Genomic DNA, 25,964 nt, shown 5'->3' with positions numbered 1-25,964 from the left:
AATCAAATCAAAACTCACTATATTATCGTATAAGCAATAGTTATTTGGTAATTTTAATAAATATATTAATATTTATATTGGACTTTTAAACAAATAGTTTTTAATTATTTAAACATATACCTAATCTATTAAATATATACTATCCGGATGTGATTTCATTAAATAAAAATTATAAATGTAAAGAACACCAATGGATTTTATTATTTATTTACTCATTTATCAAACAAAGTCTTACTAAATGAGAATCTAAAAAAATAATATTGATATATAATAAATTCATTCATTCACACATACATAGACGAAACCAGGATAGAAGAAAAAAAATCTGAATTCTAATGAAAAGTCTAGACGATTTAAAACCGATTCGTCAGATGCGGGCCAACCTTAACTCAATATTTGATTTGTACCAAATGAAATTCTTATACATTATGAGCAGTCGCATTTAAGGCCTAGGACTCATTTTAAAACTTATTTTATTTCAATTTAATACTTAACTTTATTAAAATTACCAAAAACCTATTACTTATACCGTGTATTAAGGATGATTTGATTTTTCTATGAAAACACTTAGAAAACTGTCGATATCGGCGCGTGGTTCAAAATATTAATTTGAAACATAATTTTTTATTATAAGCTTTTATTTAACTTGCAATATTTGTTAATTGTAATCATACAAGCTGAATTAGAACTACTTCCTCTCATCTTAAAGTTCAATTTACTTGACAATGTTAAGCATAACTTGATTGGCACCAAGATTGGCTCCAGATGAACTCCTCAACGGTCACTATATTATTAAATATCGGACACTAACTAGGCTCAATCTCAAATATTTTTAAATCAAAATAGATAAAAGAAATTTAAATTACAAATTAACAAACGCTTAAAACTTAATTATATGTGTACATATGTACGTTCATCGGTTCCAATATCACGAGCAAAGAGCTAACAACAGGTCAGGTTCCCCAATAACAGCAACAATGGCGAACTTGAGACCACCAGGCAACAACTCATTCCGAAAACAGTATTATAATGTTTCCTCGAAACAAAATTTTCTTTTTTTTTATTAGAAAAAATAATCGATTTATCGATTTGACGAATAATAAATACTCATACAATCAAATAACAATGGCAATGTTATAAAAAATATTTAGTTGTTTTTTTTTTAAGTTTAGTTTAATATAAAACCTTCGTGAATACTTCCCCTAACCAGACAAATTTAGGTTATTACTTTTGTAATTTAAAATCACGGTTCCTAATATCAAAGCTGATTTATTTAAACAAGATATTTGTGATATTGCTTCTGGCATTCTAAATTTAAATTATGACCGATCGTTCGAAAAATAATAATTACGACCTTGATGTATGTTAAAAAAAAAAGAAATAAACATTTCTAAAAGAAAACCTGAATTATATTGTTATACAATAATATATTATATAAAGAAACATTTTTACATTATCTTAGTAGTTGTAATTAAAAGCTTTTTTTTATATATTCAATTATCTAAATGTCGACTATTTATTTTCTTTGCATTTTTTATACAGGCATGGAGACTGAGAGCTGAAAATCGAGCTCAGTGGCGTGCCATTGGAGAGGCTTATGTCCAGCAGTGGATGACGAAGGGTTGATGTATGTATTTGTTTTGAAATCAGTCTCCAATACGTATGTTTACATACTTCCTTCTATAGAGATGCTTAAAATTTATATTATTTTAAATAAAGCTATGAAATTTATGAGACTATTAAATAATCATATAAATACAAAATTAAACATAAACAAAAATATTTTACACATCACATTTTAATATTTCCTCAATTATACCAACGATTCTTAAACGCAAAAACTCGATTTAAGTTGCTTCAAAAGTTGGGGATAAAGTCATGAATTACGAATCAAACTTAAACCACAGCCCAATATATAACTGCCAGCTTCATCATTTTCATAGAATAAAAAAAACAATTGAAACAATTTCACATAATAATAATCACATACGGGCGCCGCATTTGAGCAGCGTAACAGAAAATGCATCAAACCTCAATTGGCCACTAGCTTCCGGAACTAAAACGATTATGACTGTAGTCTCTGTAGTTTCACTGCCTCGTTGGTCTAGTGGCTACATATAAGGCCACAGACCTGGAGATCCTGGGTTCAAATCCCAGGTCGGGCCAATAAAAAATTATTGAGTTTTCAGTCGAAAATTCTCAGTAGCAGCCCGGAGTCTGGAAGATGGAAGTGTATTCACTTTCGTGCCTCGGAAAGCACGTAAAGCCTGGTCGTTGGTCCTGCGCCTGAACTCTTTCCGGTCGTATCGGATTGCCGTCTCATTGGATTATGAGAGTAAGGGAATCGAGAGTGCACCTGTGTTTGCGCACACACTTGTACATTATAATATGTCCTGTGCAGTTGGCTAATCTCTCTTGAGATTGGCCGCCGTGGCCGAATACGGCCTGGAGGACATTATTATTGTTATTAGTTTCACTGACTGACTTATCTATTAGTTTATGCCCGGTTTACATTATTCCAGTCCAGCGATCTAGTCCAGTACTGGATTGCTTACTGGAAAAATGTAAACCGGCACTGGAATGAACTGAATCATCATCAGTTCATTCCAGTGCCGGTTTACATTTTTACATTATTCCATATAAAATATAAAAAAATATAAAAAATATAAAAAAATTCGAGATGTTGTCCTACACCGCATTGCGTGTGAAAAATATGATATATTTACTTGTTGGTAGAGCTTCGTGCTTTATGCCCGGTTTACATTATTTCAGTCCAGCGATCTAGTCCAGTACTGGATTGCTTACTGGAATAATGTAAACCGGGCATTAAGCACGAAGCTCTACCAACAAGTAAATATATCATATTTTTCACACGCAATGCGGTGTAGGACAACATCTCGAATTTTTTTATACTAAGAGTACTTATACTGAATTGAGATTCTTAAAATAATCCGTACGCTCCTGGAACAATCACAAATTATAAACAAAAAAAAAACTTAAATCGTATATAATTACTGCTATTTATAAACAAAATATAAAAAAAGGAACAGGCTGCTTGAAGACTATGTTATAGAGAGTAAGAACAGCCATTAAAAACTTGGTCTCTCATTTTTATTTTTATGCAATAATAATAGAATTATGAAACCATTTACTGATTTAAAAATGGAACGTTTTTTTCTCAATACTTTAATCGCAAAATATAAAACAGTATAAAAGCCACATTGGGGAAAGTTGGTAACCATTGTTGGTAACGAGTTGGTCCCAATTTGAATTCAAGAAAATCTTAAAAAGTATAACCGCCAACATTTCCAATACTTATTAAAACTTCACATTGCTTGAATAATATTACACAAACTTAAATCGTAAGGTTCAAAAAGATATCGTTTTATTTCTCAATTTATATTTACTGCGGACTCGGTTCAGTTTGAGTGGAGTTTCAGAATTGAACCTATAAAAAGTCTCGCTTTGATAGATCTCGCGTTTTAAGTACTCGGAAACTTTATTTAATTCGTACGTAAAGACTCGAACTTCGGTTCAGAGTCACGTTCTCCATTATTTAACGAAGTTCAAACGAAGTTTTACTAACAATATTAAAATACATACTACAAAATATATATCTTATATTAATGCAGGTTATTGAGGATATTTTTGCTCTATTTGAATGGTCTTTGGCTTCAAATATATTTCTTAACTGACCAGCCGGTTGGCATGGTTGGTAGAGACTTGCTTTTCACGCCGAAGGTTGTGGGTTCGATTCCCACCCAGGACAGACGTTTGTGAACATATTCTTAAATAGTTTATAATTTATCTTCTGCTGAGAAGTGAATGAAAACATCGTATGGAAACCTGCATGTGTCGAATGTATGTTATAATATGGCTATTAACCAATCAACATTGGAGCAGCGTTGTTAAGCTGCCTTCTACTTCTACCTCACAAGGTTGCCTTATCCCAGCAGGGGGACTGTGAGACATTTATCTTTAAAGGTTTAAGAAAGTTTTCATATTAGCATTACATACAACTCACGCTCTCATAACAAAACAATGAATATTTAACAAGAATATATTAAATAATAAATCGTATTAAAAATTCTCAAGCATACAATACATGAAAAATTTAAAAGGAATTCAACTTACATTACGGTATGAAAGCTGCTTTCAAAATTCAATGTTTTAGCATTTCCCAGAGGCCGGGTATGACTTCATTGCAATTTCAGATGCAAACATCGTAGGTTTACTTTACGTGAAATTGTTGGAGGTATTTCGAGAGCATAACATGTCAAAACATGTTACGTTTAGGTATATTTCATATGCCATTTCTGTTTTTTTTATTATATTTATACCGTTCTATAGCCTACATACAGAAAACCAGTTCAAAAAACCTTTTACTTAATTCAGGTACTAAAATAACACAACATAGTCGTATATTATATTTTTAGCACCACTAGGAGTGTGCTTATTATAATCTAGCACAGTTTAGAGTAAATATATAGTAATAGTAAAAATATTATATATTTGTGCTATATGAAGAGCGAGGCCTTCTGGTTTTTTATACTTCATAGAAAGTTTCTGCCCTATCGGAACATCATACTGTCTAAGTACACTGAAAATCTGACACGTGGACCCGTATTGGAACAGTGTGGTGGAATAAACTCCTAAACATTCTTCTCAAAACAGGAGAGGAGGAGGCCTTAGCCCAGCAGTGGAACATTCACAGGCTGTTACAGTATCGGATGCATAAATATATATATATTAATACATTTTCATTTCGTTTCAGTTAAATCTTGGGTTAACTTAATTTTCATCCACCACCAGCAATTTTGCGGATGTCGTAAGTACTATCTTGAAGGTGTAAAAATTCAAATATACACAATTACACAATGTGTAATATAATGTATAAACATTAACATTTATAAGTAACAGCCTGTGAACGGTCCACTGCTGGGCCAAGACGTCCTCTCCTTTTTTGAGGCGAAAGTTTGAAGCTTATTGTGGAATACACATGTGGCAGAATTTCAGTGGTACTTGCTCGTGCTTGAACCCACGATTATCGGTTAAGATTTACGTGTTCTAACCACTAGGCCATTAGGCTCGGTTTAACATTTATAATTTTTTTTAATGTTTTATTATTGTCTCCAAAGATTTGTTGTCCGTGCCATTGGTTTAGATTAGACTTTTGGTGATTCGATTTGTCTTCGATTTTTTATTTCAAGTTAAAATATCACAATCAATATATTTGGATTGCATTTTTTTTTTCGTTTTGTATTCATTTTATTTTGTGTAATCTGTCTTCCTTATTGTATAATATTTATAATGTTAATAGCATTCATTTGTCTTGATTTCTTACGGGTACTACATTTGTTGATAAGTGATGATTACATTGAAATATACAGACGGATTTCGGTCACGACGGCCAGTCTCAAGAGAGGTTAGCCAACTACTCAAGAGATATTATAGTGCATAAGTGTGTGCGCAAATACATAAAAACCCAATATTTTTAATATTGACCCGATCTGTGAATTGAACTCGGGACTTCCGGGTCTGCGGCCTAACTTCAAGCCACTAGACCAATGAGGCGTAACAGAATATTAGTACACAAAATCTCAATAAAAACAAAAAAAATTACTCGCATATAATGCGCATATTCTATAAACTATCCCAAAGTCGTTTAAAGGTTTCGAATAATGTTGATTCAAAGATACAAAAAAACTTAACTAGATATCGCTTAAATAATTGGCTATAAATAACCACATCCTCATTCCGAAGTGAAATGCAATAAAATTTTACGTCTGAAATAATCGTAAAGTAAAATTCGAATCGAATGTTTTAATACTTTACGGTATGTTTGATAAGAAAATCCATACCTTATTAAATTTTTCACAATCGCTCCCCACTTCTACTTAATTGTGGATATGCAAACAATCTTGTTGTTCCATTTCTGTTTTTCTCAAATTTTACTCTCAATTCTCGTCGATTATTGAAGTGCCGCTTGAGAAGTTACAATTGAAAAAATATGTTTTTAATGTGATTTACTATCCTGTTTATAGTTTTGTTAAAATAATCATTTTTATTGCCATTTTTCAGTATGAAGAAATAGTGAGCGAGTGTAATATATATGGCAAGGTACGTTATAACATTAGATAACAATATATGTATACTACACACCTTAATATGTAGTTAATATTAGAAGAAACCATGTTTCTCATAATATACAAAGTAGTGCTTATCACAATATTCTGTTTACTGACTTTGGGTGAAAAGGTACTAATCATGATTTAGTTTTCCAATTATCGATCAAAATCAAGTTGGGAACTTAGGATACTAAAGATTTATGCGACATTTAAATTCAATTCGTCGTCGTCAATCACGTCCGTTTGTGGTAGGGTGACTAAATATTTATGAGGAGAAAACTTTTCGTAGGTTAAAATTACATTATAAAAATGTTACGTTAATATGTTTTAAATATAATAGTGAGAATCTAAAAGATGCCTGAACATTTTCAGGTCATGTTTAATTACCATCCTACTAGATTATCAGAGTGAGAGAAAAGAGACTGCGAATATATTTGCGCACATAAAAGTGTGTGTGTTTTGTGTATAAGAAGTCCTGCGTAGTTCGTTAATCTCTCTTGAGATTAGTCGGCGTGGCCAAAATCGGTCTGAAGCTACATAAGTTGTCATCATTCACTTGCTCTTGTCCTGTTTATATGAGATCAGCGTAATGTGTGACACACAATGCCAATGAAAAAGGATTTGACATTTTAAAGTTTACCTGTATCTCGAGAATACTTTCGCTTAGCTTTTGTTTCCCTACGGCCATACAGGATGCTAAGGCGGGTAGAACTATTCCAATTAATCGGTGCACTTAAAACTAATGTTTCCTTTAACCGGCTCTTACGATACCAACGGGTTGAAATAAGTGTCTCTTTTGTAATCTCTCGGAAACTAAACATTGACACATACATAAATGTGTTTTCGAAAAATAAACTGCAGATTCTTTTTCTTAACATAATATTTTTTGTTATAACTATTTTATTTTAGAAATGAATATAATTTGATAGGCAATTTTGGAAAACGCTTTTAACTATATTTTATCAAATAAAATTGAGATTTAAAAGTCTTTCAAGTACTAATCGGACTGACGTAGGCGTTTCGTACTATTATGATAGAAATGTTAAAATCCTTAAAATATAAAATCCTAATATTGCGAGAGAAAATTGTTTAGATTAAAGTAAGAATAATTATAAATAAAAAATGAGTAAAACGACCACCCCGACACTCGATACCAGTGTACAAAAACATGAATCAGTAGAAAACAAATATTTCTAAAAACAATCCTAAGCTTATTCCATGTAAAACTGTAATAGATAATATTTTCAACAGTGACAAAACTGTTTGCGAAATTTCATCTCAATTGGTTTTTTATTTTTATGGAGATCTTGAGTTGATTTTTTTTTTCGTTATATTTTCATATTTGCATCGATTTTGTTTTTTTTGTAATGCAAAGCTAATGTCAATGATTCTATAAACTCAATTGGTTACTAAGTTCTGCTTAGCAAATTAAACAGAAGTATGTTAATTAACAATGCCTAGAAAAGAATTATTTCCTAAATATGACGTAAAATATTATAGAACATATTACTAGATATAAAATATGTTTTGAAAGGATCCAAATGAATTTTATACAGAGAATAATTCATGGAAAATCGTCTGATTATTTAAAAATAAAATTATAAATATAAAGGCATTTTTATAATAGGTATATAAAGCTTATCTATACGTTTTGATATCGTTCTATAACAAATGGGGTTCCTATTGAATACGAACTAAAATGAGTTCATTAGAACATCTCATTCCCTTGAGTTACGTTCCAGAACCGTCAAGAATTCAACCCCTTCAGAATCACGGTCAAAGTTTCGACAACTTATATTGGCATTGATAGCTTAATCTATTAAGACGCCTTACTACTGAAATAGATGATATTATTAAGAAACAAGATAATAGAATTAAAATTATTCTACATCAAGTTAGTTTGAATATATTAGTATTCTTAAGAACTTATGATAATGAACGTATAATTTTTTTTTTATATAATCAGCGTAAAGTTATCTTCTTTATGATACATGCCTTGACTATTCATCTGATTATGATGAGACCTGGTGATGAGTTCTGCATACGTCAGCGAAGGCCCTGGCTCAAAAAACAATTTGTATGTACTTTCAATAAAATATTTAATGCAGATCCTTCAACGCGTGCGAAGCCAGGACTGGTAACTGATAAGAAATAAAATTGAAACTCACGTATTCTATCTACTGGAATATCTCAACTCAAATTAATTAAAATTATTATGTACTATAGAATAAAAATTAATTACGTCATAGATGTAGTACGATGCTTATTATTGCTGAGTATTAAATCTTTATCTCCAAATTATAGTAAGTCGAAGACTTCATTTATATTATTATATTAGGACAGACGGGCAAATGGGCCACCTGCTAATGAGTGGTCATGCTGTACAATATCAATGCGCCACCTACAATAGGTACTAAGATGTTATATCCTTTGTGCCTGTAGTCACACTGACTCATTCTTTTTTTTTATAGAATAGGAAGGTGGACGAGCATATGGGCCACCTGATGGTAAGTGGTCACCAAACGCCCTTAGACATTGGCATTGTAAGAAATGTCAACCATCGCTTATAGCCAATGCGCCACCAACCTTTCTGTTCCACGTTGAAATTCCTCCATCCAAGACGACGGAGATAATATTAATCACGTCATGATGTCTGCTACAATTTCTCGCGATAACTGCGGAATATTTTATTGTGATACTTTAAAATGTCATTTACAAATTGAGGACTATAAGGTTGAAGTATGACTTTGAGATTTTGTAAGCAGAAATTCTTTATTAAAATCCTTTGCAAATATTCTTCAATCTACTTTAATGTCGTTTTTATGATTCTATTTTGTTGTAAAACCATAATCTCTTAGATACGCCGTAGCACTCAGTTTTAATTTCGATTATAGAATAATAATATTAATTAGTCTTAAATATTCAATAATACATAATATTATATTAAGAATAATTGGTATATGTTACGTGTCCCAGTGATTAGAATACGATTGCGGCTTAAAACCAAGTAAGTACAAAGCGACGCAAGAAAATCACGATGTTTTCCTTCACCGCAGAGCACGAGATTAATTATATACAACACAAACACATACAAATTAGTGTTACTTAAAACTTGAAGGGATTAAACCTATATACTTCAGTTACGATTTAGGCGTTCTAACCACTGGGCTATATCGGCTCCCCTATATTGACAAATAAAACAATAATGATGACGTAGCGGAATTCCAACCAATGGCATAATAGGATTTAAAATTCACATTACGTTTCATTGTACAATGAGAATTCGTTCAACTGATAATCATTAATACGTAAATATTCATATTCGAGCCGATTTCCATGTTCATATTAAATACGAATAGAATTGGCTGTTTGTCGGAAATGGGATTCAGTTCGCTAATTGTGGAGATTAGCTTTACTTCATTTACATTGATTAATGACAATGTATATATTTGTTAATACACGTGACGTTTAATGCGTTTGAGAAATAAATTAATTAATTTGCTTGGAAAATTCATATTATTTCTTCAGCTCATAAGGCTGCATACTTACTGGTGGTAGAGCTTAGCTAAGCTCGTCTGTGTAGGTACCACCTACTCATCAGATATTCTACCGCAAAACAGCAGTACTTGGTATTGTTGTATTCCGGTTTAAAGGATGAGTGAGCCAGTCTAATTACAGGCACAAGGGACATAACATATGTTCCCAAGGTTGGTGGCGCATTGGTGATTTAAGCGATGGTTAACATTTCTTAAATGCCGATGTCTATGGGCATTGGTGGCCCATATGCTCGTTCGCCTTCCTATTCTATAATATATATAATTATATAGTTCCTCGATTCAAGTCCATCAGTAAAAAAATATTGGGTTCTATAAAAAAAAAAAAATAAGTTGCAGCTTGGAATTTGGAAGTAAGCAGTGTAAACATTCAGGAATGTCCCTCATAAATATGAAATAAACTTGTTATAAATAACTTGTAATTGTTGTGTTCCGGTTTGAAGATGAAAAAGCCAGTGTAATAGGCATAAGGAATATTTAAGTTCCCATGGATGTAATAGGCATAAGGAATATTTAAGTTCGCATGTATTGGCGATGTTAGAAAAGGTTAATATTTCTTACAGTGTCAATGTTATTTATATATATATATAAACCCTTTCCAGCTTAACATTAGATTAACAAATACAACATTTTCAATTTACGCATATTTCTTTAATGAATGCCCATAATTTTATAGTTTTCGTATAATTTATTAATGGTTAAAACCATATTAATTGCCACTGCAAATCACTTGGACGCGATCCCACATTGATTAACGATTCCTAGTACGTGTATTAATTATAATTAATGTATGGTAATAATATATACTTTATGGATAGTTAGTAATGTATGAATTATTTGTCATATCACATACGATATTATTGAAAAATAAGCAATATGGTTGGTTAATATTTTAAAAACTAAATAAAATAATAAAAATATAACCATGTCTTAACGATTTATTTGTTACTTTTATCAGTATATTAAGCAACTCGACTGCCTCATTGGTCTAGTGGCTTGATGTAAGGCCGCAGACCCGGAGGTCCTGGGTTCAATTCCCAGGTCGTGCTATTAAAAAGTTACTGGGTTTTTCTGTCAGAAAATTCTCAGTAGCAGCCCAGAGTCTGGAAGTTGGAAGTATGTACGCTCCCGTGCCTCGAAAAGCACGTAAAGCCGTTGGTCCTGCGCCTGAACTCTTTCCGGTCGTGTTTAAATTATTATTATATTAAGCAAATAATATACACGATTGTATTGTATTGACACTGGTAATGTAAGAATAATAATTAACCACCTCTTACAATATCAATAAGTCGCTTTACCAACCAGCCACCAACGTTTCAACCAACATTTCGTAAGCAAAACTCGGGAACCAACTTCTTGATCTGCAGCTTTATAAGTAGCCAAACCAACTAAGCATAATCATGTAAATAAATAAAGTCACAAAGCCTGTAACGGCTTTAAAATATACTGATGTGTAAAATCTGAGCACTCGGTACAGACGATTAAGCGTAAGGTTTCGAGAGTCAGATGATGTCAGCGTAAAATTTATTCTTGCATGTGCATTAATGTGTGAGTGATTTCCTCAAACGACTTTTGATAGTTGGAAGTTAAAAGATAAGCCGAGACACGAGAGACGAGACTTTCTCGTTTACATTATTATTTAGGAATATTTATAAAGTAAAATAAAGGTCTCACTAGTGGGCTAAGGTCTCCACTCCCATTGAGAACCTTTCTGGTTCGCTTTTTCCGCAACGCTGTTGTCTGCGTTGGTAAGCACATGTGGTGGACTTTTTTATAGGTTTTCTCATAATATTTTCCTTCAGCACCGAGCATCACATGAATTATAAATTAAATACATAAAAACTCAGTAATGATTGACCGGGTTCGAAACGAGTTCTTCGATTTAGATTGACGTACTCCAGCCACTGGGTAGTCTAGGCTCATAAATATATAATTTTAATAACTTTAATTATAAAAACTCAAAAACACAAGGACAAATAGCATGCGTAGCTTATCAGTGAGAATCCCTAACTGTTCCACAGTTGTTCAGAGGTCTCCTCTTTTATTAAGAAGAACATTTTGTTCCTATTTTACTTCGCTGTTCCACGTGTGGCAATATTATATTTGACAGGTGCTGGTCTCGTGATAATCGTTACCTTTTTCTGCTAATCACTAGATAAATTATAATTAAGAAGATAAGAGAAAAACCGGTGTATCTTTACCAAAAATGGTGGGTTTAAATCTCAGAAATGACGTCTATATTATTCATATTGATTTGTGTTTTGGGTTGTCTGTTAGCTAGCTAACCAAAAGTCAACCTCTAGTGCACATTAATTAGCGGTAAACAACTTCTGTGCTATTTTCTAGTGTTGTAAAATAATGTTTAAATTAAAAAGTATAAAAAAATAATGGAACGTGTTGTGCAAAAATGTTCCAATTCACAGAAAATTATAAAATATTCATAACATTATATAAAGTGTCAATGTCACTATATATTATCGTCTCTCTATTAAATCTTAAGAACTCTTATTAGTGTTTCTATGGAATAGACCATTTCTGTCAAAACATAGTCCATTTCATTTCGTGATTGTGTTCTATGAAAATGTTTATTCATAAACTGGCAATTGAGCAATAAACGTGGTTATAAAAAACTAAATCCTTTTCCTCAATACAAGATAATGCCAATGCTCAGAAGTGGGATTTTGGATTTACTTTAAAGACACATAAATCACAAGAAACGAAAATCTCATATGAAAGGCATTATGTAAGACCAAACTCGTGAAAACGGTCGTGAAAGGTCAGTGATTGATATGCGTCATTGAACATAATAATTATAACATTTCAAGAATATAGGAATCAAAATGGTATATCACCATAAGTTAGTTGTCAACATTTCACGGGTGAGTAATGAAGTTCTTAGTATATAGCACTACTGTTTAATATCATCACTGATTCGCTTTGAAATAAATTCAATAACTATAGATTACTTCGTTAAATTCTCTTGTATTATATATCGTGATATTCCACAATACCGGCTAGCTTCATTCAACTTCATCCAATAGAATCCCGGGAGGCGTCAAGGAACTTTTGACAGTTGAAAGTGAACCGATAAGCTGACAGCTCGCTTCGCTATTACCTGGAGATTATCGTTTAGATAATAAATATATCCTAAGAAAAATATTATCATTATTCATTGTCTTTTATTATACTTTTATTAAGTCATTTTTTGAAATGTATACTGACTGCGTTTTGTTTAAAAAAATATATAATAGAAAGGTGAAGATCTAAATTCTATATTTATTAGAAACCATTGACTATAAAACATAAACTAAGATAGTAGTAAGCAGTTAAAAAAGGTATTTTATTATTTAATCGTTTTACAATGGCTGTAATATCCTGGGACAAATGCAGAGGTTGTTCTATGAAAACCAGACAACTGATATACTACATATACTACTTTTCTTTTGTAAATACATACTTATATATACTTATATAGATAGCTACACCCAGACTCAAAAGACAAACAGACATGTTCATGCACACAAGTGTCTATGCCGAAAGTTACCTCACGAAGTTTTCCTTCACCGTCAAGCACGAGATGAATTATAAATACAAAATTTTTAATCGAACCCACGAACTTCGGCGTCTAAGGCAAGTACCAACCACGCCAACCGGCCCGTCATTATTCTTTTTTACTAAATACATACACACCTTCCCGCGGTGGTTTTGTGCAACTAAGCCAGAATTTAAAAAAAGTGTTATTTCTATTATATTCATATCTTTGCGTGATAATATTTTTTTTTATTTTTTATTAAAATGTCAGTATAGTGTTCCATTAAATAAATGAATAGAAAGGATAACGTTTAGAAAAATAAATTAGGCAATGCTCTAGCTCTGAATATCATATTAATAAAGATTGCAACATTATTTTATGTTAAAAATGTATATAACATGACATATGTAAAAACAAAAAGAAAGAAAGAAAGAATACAAAACAAATGTTATTTAAAAAAAAATCAAATAATGTATTGTGATCGTGGGTTCAAACCCGGGTAAGCACCACTGAATTTTCATGTGCTCAATTTGTTTTTATAACTCATTTCGTGCTTGACGATGAAGGAAAACATCGTGAAGAGACCTGCATGTGTCTAATTTCATTGAAATTCTGCCACATGTGTATTCTACCAACCCGCATTGGAGCAGCGTGGTAGAATAAGCTCCAAACCTTCTCCTCAAAAAGGAGAGGAGGCCTTAGCCGAGCAGTGGTGCATTAACAGGCTGTTACTGTATACATTGATGTTTTGATTAAGAAAATCAAAATAGATGTTAATATCTAAGCGTGTCATATTTCAATAAAACTGTATATAAAATATCAATGAATTTATATAGCTATTTATATACTAACATTTTAAATGAGATTTCTGTCTACTTATTACCTCACGGCTAAGCTATTGAACCGATGATAATGAAATTTGACGTTATGATAGCCTGGGACCTAAATAAATAGAGAAGTGTATAATCGTCTATCAATTGTTTTTCCTAACCAAAAGTCATAAATTAATGAAACTAAGCTCAAAGATTTTCTTTTTTGGAGGATGTGTTAAATTCAACGCTACGACCAACGCGTATATAATTTAGAATAACCTAACATTTATTTAAGTTATGTTGATTATAAATTTTGTTTCAATGTATTTAATTTCGCGATATGATTTTTTTTTACAACTAACAACATTAAAATGATTAGACTTTTGTATAAATAGCGATGTATTTACAATGAACGATTATAATTATTGTTGAACTTAACAGGGTGGTTGCCTGTTTAATAAATATTGTTTATAACCAACCAACACAATACTTCTTTCGCTATCCGGGCCCACCTTCTGTTTCAGATGATTTTAACTTAGCATCTAATGCGGACTAGGAAGCTAGAAGCGAAACGAACTGACTTGTAGTTCAGACAAAGGCCTTATTTTACTGAATCACATTGATTCATATACTAAACTTCAGTAACTGTGATTTGAAAACATGAGCAAATCATCAGTACCGAAATTCTGACCAACATTTAGACAAGTCCTATAAAACAAAATTAAAATATATATAAAAAAAATACATTTCATAGAAAAGGAAGCAATGAAGTGACAGAAATTTAATTATTTTTCATTTGTGCTTTCAATTAATCTCACGCTCGGTAGTTAACGTAAACATCGTTAGACAATCTGCATGTGTTGGATGATGACGATGGAACAGCGTGGTGGAGTTAGCTCTTAAACATCTTCTTAAGATGGGAAGATACTTTTTCATAGTCGTGGGGTAGGCTTTTTAATAGCAGAGTTTTTAATAGTTATTATAAAAACCTCCTCCATTAAAAAAAAAAAAACATAAGATATGAATCAACTTTCGTGGTAAAGCGATGTCGAAAGCTATCAATGATATTTCAGTGAAATATATTTTTTCTTTCTATATTTACCTAAGCATTTACCTAATTCTCTCTTTATTTGAAAAAAACTAAAAAACTCTTTATTTACCTAAGTATGATAAAGAGCGATATTTTAATAATCAATTTTGATAAGGAACTCAAAATGAAAATTTCACACAATACTTTCTTAGAATAAGTTGAAAAAAATATCACCATTTTGTGACGTCATCTACATTAATCAATTTCCATTTCTATATCACAAATAAAAATAAAATCCTCGTGATTGAATTTTAGCCAAGGCGGCAAATCTCAAGGACTAGCCAATTGCGCTCTATTCGCTCACCCTCATAAGCCGACGGGACGGCAATCTGACACGACCGGAGAGCGATCAGACACAGGACCAACAGCTTTACGTTTCTCTCATCGGGCTGCTAGAATTTCTTGACAATACCAAATATATTATCGGGGTTCGATCCGGGGTTTGATCCCAGAATAACGAAGCCTGCAGTTTTATTACACTAAGATAGCCACTATACCAATGGTGCAGCTATATATCTGTCTCAAAACTTCAAATGCGCGCTGTTTATATCGTAATCGATATTTATTAAAACTAATATTATAAATACGAAAGTAACTCTGTACGTCTGTTATGCTTTTAAGGCTATGCCATTAAACTTATTTTGATAAAATTTGTTATGAAAAACTTGATGGTTCAAGTTTTTCTAGTACAGATGTAAGCTACATTTACCTAATACCCGCCCGTGTCCTCCTAAGACGCGGGCGAAGCCGCGGGCGATTACTAGTATAATATATATACTGAAATAATAACGAACAAATAAATTTATCGTATATGCAAGGTCCTAGGGCATATATTTAGTAAATAGCTACATGAATTTCATTTATTATTCCTCAGCCCATGGTGGATAAAATCGTTTTCTTGTTAACCAAATGGTTTTGAAGATTATTGCTGCATTCGGCTATATACTTATTGTTTAAAAAAAACAACACGAGAGACCTCATTATACAATTTCACAAAGCTACTACTAAAAATTCACTAACCCTTTCTAGAAATTAATAATTGAACCCGCAACACCGACTAAGATCTTCTATATACATACTAGAGCATCACAGTGCTTATCAAAATGTACAATTTTAATCACTTCATCACACCACATCAAACAAATGCATATAAAACCCACCAGTTGTTCCTAGAGAGACAACGAGCGGTCGATAGCAATTTCAAAATGGCGTAGTTTTAAAATGAATGATCCAATATAACTCTTAATCGTAATGCGACCAACAATACTCTATTGTCTCATCTCTCTTGATATACAGACGCGCCTTGCAGCCGACACGACAGCAGAATGCGCGGTCTTTTAATATTTCTTTAAATGTGTCTGTTTTTTTTTTACTTCCTTTCTCTCACTCTATACCGAAATATATTATTAGTAAAGCTTCGGAGTGATGTTACAAGGTCGAATTTTAGTGCATCGTTTCTATATGAAACGGATGAATGGAAAAATTCTGACGAAAAAGCTATCGCTTATATTAAATTTGCTCAGAATAATTTTTTATTTGTTTGAAATTTCAATGTTTTTTTTTTGCACGCTAATTTATTTAATAAAGTGCAATTATATTCGCTAAGGGAGTCGAATGAATGACGCAGCATATCACAGAATACTTAAAAATAGAGAGATAACGAGAAATGTTTTTAAAATAAAATGGTCATTAGGTATGAACATGGATAAATTATAATTAAAGCTCAATATTATTTAAAAATAAGAGAAATTTAATGAAAAGTTTTTCCTTATCAGCGTGGGGAAACCTGTATATATAGGACGAAATTGATCAAATTCATCAACCTTCAATCATCAATCAATCAATCAATTTTGCGGTGGGACTCGCACTGTAATATAGATTGATAATATAAAACATTAACAGAATGATAATATATAACATATAATTTATTTACCGAATCGTATTGTGTAATATAAGGTTTATTAGATTATTGTTCTTAGATAGTGTAGGCATTTGAAATAAGCGATTACATAAATTTAAATTAAACCAATATGATAAGCAGCAATAACCAAAAAGAACATCTCTGTTCTAGGATGATGCTTACTAATTAATAAATAAGTAAAAATTATTTCAATTTACACTTTTATAGTAGATATGTTTTACGATTAGCTTTATCACTTCAAATAAATACTTAATTTGAATGAATGACACTATTATTTAAAATAAATGAACACTAGCAAAACTATAGGAAAAACATTTTGCGTCAAAAACGTTTCACTAAAATGTTCTACAAAAATTGTTTCACTCAAATTCGACCTTTCGACCCGAAATTGTATTCATATAGTGGCCAACATAATTAAAGTAAACGAATAATTTAATATCTCTATTTAATAACTACTCTATGAAAGAACGAACGAAGAGTCACATTGTGGAGGGACAGACTTGGGCCAACAAATAGCTATTGTTTGAAGCGCGGTTCCGTCGCTTTGCGTTAATGGTACGGTTATTCGTTTCAAGTGCTGCGGCGTGGTAACAATTCTTTGATGGGTTGATTCTATGGCTATTAATAACTGGCTATTAGATACTTGCTATTCATATAAAGGGTTTTCAATAATTTAAGGACCATTAGTGTTAAAAGACTTTGTATTTTATTTCACTTCTGAACTACTGTAATAGCCAATGGGCTTTAAATTTTATTTATTATAAGCGTTCGCGTACATGTGTGCATTAGTTTTTAGGTATTATTATTTTGTTCCTCATATTTATATATCAAAAGGTTTTTAAAGTTCTAGCAATCTATATTTTATAACTACGAGTAATAATAATTAAAATGTGTATGTATCTATTCTAACAATCAGAACTGTCAAACTGTCAACTTAGTGTTTACACTTTTCAATCGAAAATACAACCACATTAATTATATTCAAGAATAATAAGTTATTTATAAATAAATTTATAAATTATGATTGATAATTCAAGAATCCTAAATCCAAGGTTCTTATCATTGATATAAAATTAACGCTTGTCAAAAAAAAAAGTGGGTGAAACTGTGAGGCATAGCAATCTATGTGTTTATATTATATACCAAATCCTTCTCCGAAACGCGCTGCATCTTTTTAGTAAGGAATGACGCAAAACGTCTTCTCATTTATTAAAATTAACATCACAAATTAACTGAAATTAACGCCTAATCTCTTTATGATTTCTTGACATTGATTTATATTTGTAAACTTTGTAACTTACACTATTGGCTTTGCGGAGCCAGACAAATGGTTAAAGCTACTTCTCATGTTTATATACAATGTATTACACATTTTTGTATGTATATATGTATGTAAGTCATTTTATCTCACCATAACTTTTAAATTCCTGATCAGATTTGGATGTATGAAGTGTCTATATAATCCGTACATTATCCCGAGTAATACTGGCTATAATTTTACTTTTTATTTAACTTGCAATGTTTGTAAATTTTTTTTTTGATCAAATCTTACAAGGTGAGTTTGAAATTTTTCACCTCAGTTCAGTTCGATGACACCCAGACGAAGGAACGGCAATCACCATATAAACGAAAATTTATATATACAAAACTATTTATTTTTACTATTTATAGAACGATTAGTTTCCTTGGCTGACATTACCCCAAAGTTATATCAACTGTTATAAAACGTTTTCTTTGTAAAATCTAGCAGTCAGACACAATGCTAGTAGGCAGAACTAGTACGGAATTGTTGAGTAAATGACGTAGAGTAAGCTCTATCCTTTGTGCTGATTGTACGTCCTCACTGATAGCGATCGAAAATCACCTTGTCATAAATTTATTGTGAAAAAAACATAGCATATATAAAATTCACGTCTGTAAAAGAAATAAATTAAATTCACTGCTGAAAAGTATTGTTTTTAAGACGAATATACGACTAATTTTTGTGTTTTTTTTTTTTTAGAAAACTACTTTTTTTTCTATTTTTTTTATAGAATAGGAAGACGGACGAGCGTATGGGCCACCTAATGGTAATTGGTCACCAAAGTCCTTAGACACTGGCATTGTAAGAAATGTCAACCATCGCTTGCATAGCCAATGCGCCACCAACCTTGGGAACTATGTCCCTAAAACTATATGATATCATTGCTGTAAAGAATTGATTAAATTTTCAAAAATTTAAATCATAATTAAACAATCTTTTTTCTTATACCAACTGTGCGGCTGATATTTTCACTAACTTCCAATTATTGTTGGTTATTTGTATAATTGATTAACGGTTGGTACCCAGACAGACTTGTATAAGGCCCAGCCACCAAGTAGCATTTGATAATGCATGCGATATATGTATGGAAAAATAATTTATAATTCAAATTTAACAAAAATAAAACTGACGTTCACAGTAATATAATATTTATAAATAAACGCCTACATTGCAACCAACCAACAGTTAACCATTCTTTGCTTACAAACAGGAGCGCTTTATTAAGATTTCAACTTAGTTGTCTAAGTTTGAATGTCCTAGAATGTTATACCTAGACGTTAGATCTTGATTTTAAAGTTGCTACAAAGTGGCCGCAACATTCTTACTAAGTTTGGAAAGCTTCCTGCACCACTTTTATGCACAGTGTAACTTATACTGTTCAACTAAACTTCTTAACATATTCAAAGTTCATGTCATGTCCGTAACAGCCTGTGAATGTTCCACTGCTGGGCTAAGGGCTACCTCACCTCTTTTTGTGGAGAAGGTTTGGGGCTTATTCACCACGCTGCTCCAATGCGGGTTCGTGGAATATACTGCAGACACATGCAGGTTTCCTCACGATGTTTTCGTTCACCGTAAAGCACGAGATGAATTACAAGCACAAATTAAGCACATGAAAATTAAGTGGTGCTTGCCCGGGTTTGAATCCACGATCATCGGTTAAGATTAACGCGTTCTTACCAGTGGGCCATCTCGGCTCAAAGATCATGTCAATTTAAAAAAATACCCGACATTGGTTTTTGCACCTTTTCTGTAAAGATGATTAAACGAGAATGATGAGAAAGATTATTAAACGAGCTAATGTTCTTGAGAGGTCTGTATCATAGAATAAGTCTATAGCTGTCACCGTATTTTCTCGTAAGGAAGACTCCATATCCACTAATCTTTTTATTTATTTATTTAACCAAATTACAACTCAGATTATTTCTAATATGTACTAAATAAAATTAAGGGTATAATGAATAATGCAGTAAAACTTAACTAAGTTAATTGTAGTATATAATGCTAAGCCACTCAAGTTCAATTCATATTATCCTCCGTACCAGGTGAGTTTTATGATGGTAATCATCATGAGGCTGGAGATGAGAACATAGAATTAAACCAATTGACAAAAAAGACTCTCTTTTTACTGTCAAATGTAATACTAATGAAGTCAATATTGACTTTTTTGGACATGGACATTATTCACACACGGCCATCTGATCCCAAACTAAGCAGAACTTGTACTATGGAAACCAGACAACTGATAACTACATATACTACTTTTCTTTATGTGAATAAATCCTTATATAGATAATTACACCCAGACTCAGGAGAAACAGACATGCTTATGCATACAAAGGTCTGTCTTGGGTGGGAATCGAACCCACAGCTTTCGGCGTGAAAGGCAAATATCTACCAACCACGCCAACTGGCCCGTCAAAACTTACATAATTTAAGAGTTCTGGTATAGTCATTACGCTGCCAATTATAATACGATCGATTTGTAATGTTGTGTGCTTGTAGTAAAAGTTTATATACTATTCATACTGAAAAATATACAACATAAATGATTTATTGTTACCATCAAAATTATTTTTTTTTTTTTTTTTTTTTTTTTTTTTTTTTTTTTTTTTTTTTTTTTTTTTTTTTTTTTTTTTTTTTTTAAATAGTCCCTCCCGATTCCCACCCGACGCAAAGCTGCCCATAATGCAGGCCGCATTTCCGCGTTGTATGGCAATGGACAACCTTTGTGCCAAGTGTGACCCGGAGCGACTGTCAAATCTCCTCTCTCTAAGGCGACAGCCAATTTCCCTTATTAAACTGAGGGCATCCGACCCCCAACATCCCGACGTCTCAACCGCTAGTGGCACAAATAAATAATTTTTTAAAAAGGGGGCATACTTCTCCCGTTTTCTCGCTGCTGCACTCTCAGCAACCGCCCCAGCCGTCCGTGTTGTGTGGGCCAGGTGAGAGGCCGCGAAGGTATTGACACAGGTAGCATCCCATATCAAACTTCTTCCCCTTTGCCATGGGACCAGTGTCAAGCCATCCGGTCTCTTGCCATCGGAGCGACTGAACCAGAGCGACGAAGCCTGCAACCAAGCTCCAGACTCCGTCCTCGGCACCGCTCTGAGTCTGGCCAAATCCGCTCCCCCAGCCGCACTGACAAGTCGGTCGAGCTCAGACTTGTACCCCACATCGTCCCAAGAACGCTGCCTTTCTGGAAATCCAGGAAGGGGTGCATTCGGGAAGAGCGTCTCACACTTCGCTACTCCCTCAGCAGCAAAAGGTATGATAGTCCTGCCTCCAACGGACGATAAAATTTTAGAGACCAGACTAACAACCCCATGCGCCGATGCGAGAAAGGCAGGCAGACACATATCCCTCACTCGTCGCACACCTAGACCCCCAGACCGTACAGGCAAAGAGGCTTGGCTCCACTGAGTTTCATTCAATGACACATTCAAAATACTTTCCACCGTACACTTTAAGGAGCTATCAAAGGAAGATATATCTTGAGGGAACAACCAGACAGGAGACGTCCTTAAAAGATAGGTAATCTTTGGTACCGCAAAACACATTCTCAACAGAACCAAGGCTACATGCGCAGAGATCCCAGTGAGACGGTTCTGAGCAAGTAAAAGAAGACGTCTCCCGACTTCAATAGCTTCGGGAACAGCCTCCGGAAAAATAGGTGAACCCAGAAGATTAAAGGTTTCACGAGACAGCTCCTTGAGGCCAGGTAGAATGGAAGAGAAAAAGGAGAATTTATTAAAGGGGCCGGCTCCACATTGAAAAAACTCGCACTTATCCGAGTTAATCTCTAACCCTAAGTCTTTAAAGAGGGGAATCAAAGTAAGGATATCTTGCCTCACGTCTTCTGGCTTTCCCCCAATAGTGCCATCATCTAGGTACCATATATTAAGAGGAGATTTTAAGGACAAGATTGCCTTATGGATTGCAAGGCTGAAAGTAAGTGGTCCAAGCGGATCCCCCTGCTGTGCACCAACTTGGGAAAGTATTAGGGAATTTTCGAAGAAGAGCTTAGAAGGGAACTGATAGACCTGTTGAAGAAATGGATAAAGAGAAGGAATGTTTCTACTGACCTCAACAAGGAGTACGTCCCTTTCCACTGAGTTGAACGCGTTCTTAAGATCTAATTTTATCACTACACAATCTGCGTTCCCTGGCTCTGTTACAAATGTACGTTTTTTTTTTTTTTTATATCGCCGGGAGGGCAAATGACTCTACTCCACCTGATGGTAAGTGGTAGTAGAGTCCAAACGCGACGACGGCCAGTACAGACGGGAAAAACGTTCTGCACTAGCCGCCTTCGCCTTGCCGGCCCGCAAGATGCCTCTTCACGCCTCGTTTGAAGGAACCCGGGTTGTAAGAGGAGGGGAATACGTGAGCTGGTAAGGAATTCCATTTTTTGGAAGTGCGACAAAGAAAGGAGTTGCCAAATTTCTTTGTTCGCGATGGAATTGATGTCACAGTTAGGCGGTGACATCGAGAACCAGCTCGCGTGGACTTAAGAAGGAAGGGGGAAGCAGGAATTAGAGAGAATAATTCCTCAGAGCACTCGCCGTGATACAGTCGATAGAAAGCGCTCAGTGCTGCTATCTCACGACGCAATTGTAAAGGTTCAAGGGTGTTTGTGACCTTTACGTCGCCAATAATGCGTACGGCACGTCGCTGCAACCGGTCCAAGGCCTCAAGTAGGTACTTAGCGGAGCCATCCCAAAGGTGCGAGCAATATTCCACGCAAGACCGTACCTGTGTTTTGTACAGCAGGCACAGTTGTTGTGGCGTGAAAAAGCGCCGCACCTTGTTCAGAACTCCGAGTTTCCGTGAAGCTGTTTTTATAACAGCCTCGATGTAATCCCTTGGACTAAGGTCGCAGCGAACGTCAATCCCCAGCATGGCGATTTTGCTTTGCATCACCAGCGGAGTACCACAGAGGGAGGGAAGAGGGGAAAATGTTGACTTTTTCGCCGTGAGAGCGCATACCTGTGTTTTCTTGGCATTAAACTCAACAAGATTATCAGAGCCCCATTTGGCGATGAGATCTAACGTCCTATCGAGTTCAATGACAAGATTCTCCCGCCTCTCCTCAGTTTCCGCCCGCCCAGCCACTGCGCGTCCGTGGTATCCACCATGCACTGTACTATCATCTGCATAGCAATGTATGTTCCCAAGGGAGAGCATATCATTGATATGCAAAAGAAAGAGTGTGGGGGATAGCACAGATCCCTGGGGGACCCCAGCATTCACTACATAGAATTGTGAAGCGCAACCATCTACTAAAACACGAAGGCTACGCTTGTGTAGGAAGCTGGCAATCCAGGTGCATAGCTGAGCAGGCAGACCATATGCCGGTAGCTTGGAGAGAAGACTTCTGTGCCAGACCCTGTCGAAAGCCTTGGAGATATCGAGGCTGACAGCCAACGATTCTCCATGCTTGTCGATAGCTTCACCCCAGAGGTGTGTTACGTACGCTAGAAGATCACCTGTGGACCGTTTTGGTCGAAACCCGTACTGACGATCATTAATTAGACAGTGATCTTCTAGGTAATGGATCAGTGTCATCATACACGTGTTGCGTGTATTGCTCCCTCACACCCCATTTGGGTTCCGAACCCCAACTGGTGCGGCTGGAGGTATTTGGCCATATCCTCTCTAATAGCACGACACCCTAGCTTAGCCACTAAACGCCGAAAGATGCTCCCCACTGCAATTGGTCTAATGCCCCCATCTTTTTTTGACAGCGCGCACAGACTCGCCCCGTACATATATGGACAAACTTCCGGATTTAATTGCCCACTAAGAAGGAAGTTACACAAATCAACCAAAGATTCAAGCAAACGTTGCCCGTTGTCCCCTGCAGAATTCGTGATCAGCTCTTTTAAATGAACTGGACGAATACCATCCAAACCGCCCGCTGAACCATTATGAAAACTGCCTAGAGCCTGGACTACGTCTTCCTTTTTGACTTTTAAGATTTGAATGGATCGATCCGGCGCCAGAGGAAAAGCTAATGGACGCGATGGGGATGGATGTTTGGACCTCCAGGAAGCTAGAGTTTCGGGACCAGGCGGTGCTATTGCATCATCAGACATTAACAAGCGCACTGCCCCCCTCAAGTCACCCTCAAACACCTTTGACTCGATCGCCTTTTGGACTGAAGACGCTCTATAGGACACATCTTTATCGACATCATCGGGTGCGCCACAGGATATTATGTTGGCCTTCACTTTGGACGTAAGGTTACCCGAGCCCTGCAGAAGTGGTAATTTAAGCGATAATAAGAAATTTGTATATAAATATAAATTAAGTGGTAATAAGAAAATGTGAGCAGTGTACACCAATCTGTTGTTCCATTGGTCTCAATACACCTTCTTATAATGCCGCACAATCTACCGGCCGCTAGGTTCCTCACTCCCTTAGGAACATGCCTTAGCACCCTTACAGATCTCCTGAGTGACGCTAGACCATTAAGGACATTGATAGGAGGCTGTGAACCCAGAGATGGTGCACTTATACCGTCGTCGTCGGGTTGAAGGGACTGCTGCGCGCTAGCGGTCCCGACAGGGAAACGAGCCACATCCTTATGTTTATGCCCAATATGTATTTTAAGCCCATGCGAGTTAAACGTTCGCGCCGAACTGGGGCAATGAGGACATGTTAACCTTAGAAAAGGGGAATTCATGTTTTACAATATAATAATGATATCATTGATTTTGAATGTGAAAATTACATTTTAAAATATTAAATTAAAAAATAATAATATATATATATGTAATAAAATTATTAAAATGTCAAACAAAGTTTTGAAATTTTAAACTGTTTGTGTTCCGCTCGGGATCGAACTCTTTCCAGTTGAATAAACGCAGTACTTGAGACCCCTAGACCAACAGCTCACTAGGTGGCTTTGTGAAATTTAGCAATTGAATCTTCAAGCTCTTGATGATTCGTTGGGTAGTTTATAAAGTTCTGTTCAGGCCACCCACACATTTATTATCACTCCTTTATAACAACACCAATTGTAATTATTAATTTAATTCCTTCACCTCCCCTCGTCTTCACATGTGGTTCAACTGTTCGTTTTCATGTCATTAGGAAGGTCAAAGGTTTAGCGATTTAATTATCAATTTTTGATTTTGTTAAGTCTTCGTCACGTCATATGTATATTTGAACGTCCCTTTTTGTCGTCATCTCTGGGTAATCCGTTTGGATAACATTATCACATTATCACAAATTAATTACACATATATATGTATTTTTAACACAATAATATATATATATATATATATATATATATATATATTATAATTTATAACTTCGCCGTTTCCCTCTCAATAAACATTACTTTTACGTAAATAGTATCGTGATATTATCTAGTATATAACCATTTTATTAGATTATATAACGCAAAATATAATATAGAAAATATATTTTTGATTTTTCTTTATTTAAAGAATTTATTCGTTAAAACGAATATTCCATTTGAAAAATTAACAAAGTTAATTTAGTTATATACTCATAATATGATATAATCCTTTCTATATGTTTTCGAGGAGGAAAAGAATTTACGCCTCCCGCCCGGACTAGACCGGGACGGGTATGTGGGACTCACGGGGCA

At 34.4% G+C, this 25,964-nt stretch overlaps 1 long non-coding RNA gene across 1 annotated transcript in view; it reads left to right on the top strand.

Moving 5' to 3' along the window:
- Positions 1–5,892: 5,892 nt before the first annotated feature.
- LOC126777610 (uncharacterized) overlaps positions 5,893–25,964 on the top strand; it is a 38,265-nt gene continuing 18,193 nt past the window's right edge. The window contains exon 1 of the long non-coding RNA XR_007670068.1: positions 5,893–6,120. This is a non-coding gene — a long non-coding RNA (uncharacterized LOC126777610). The remainder of the gene's footprint in view (positions 6,121–25,964) is intronic.

This window comes from Nymphalis io, chromosome 23, assembly GCF_905147045.1.
Source record: "Nymphalis io chromosome 23, ilAglIoxx1.1, whole genome shotgun sequence".
Lineage (NCBI taxonomy): Eukaryota > Metazoa > Arthropoda > Insecta > Lepidoptera > Nymphalidae > Nymphalis > Nymphalis io.
This window is presented reverse-complemented; position numbering and strand designations above follow the sequence as displayed.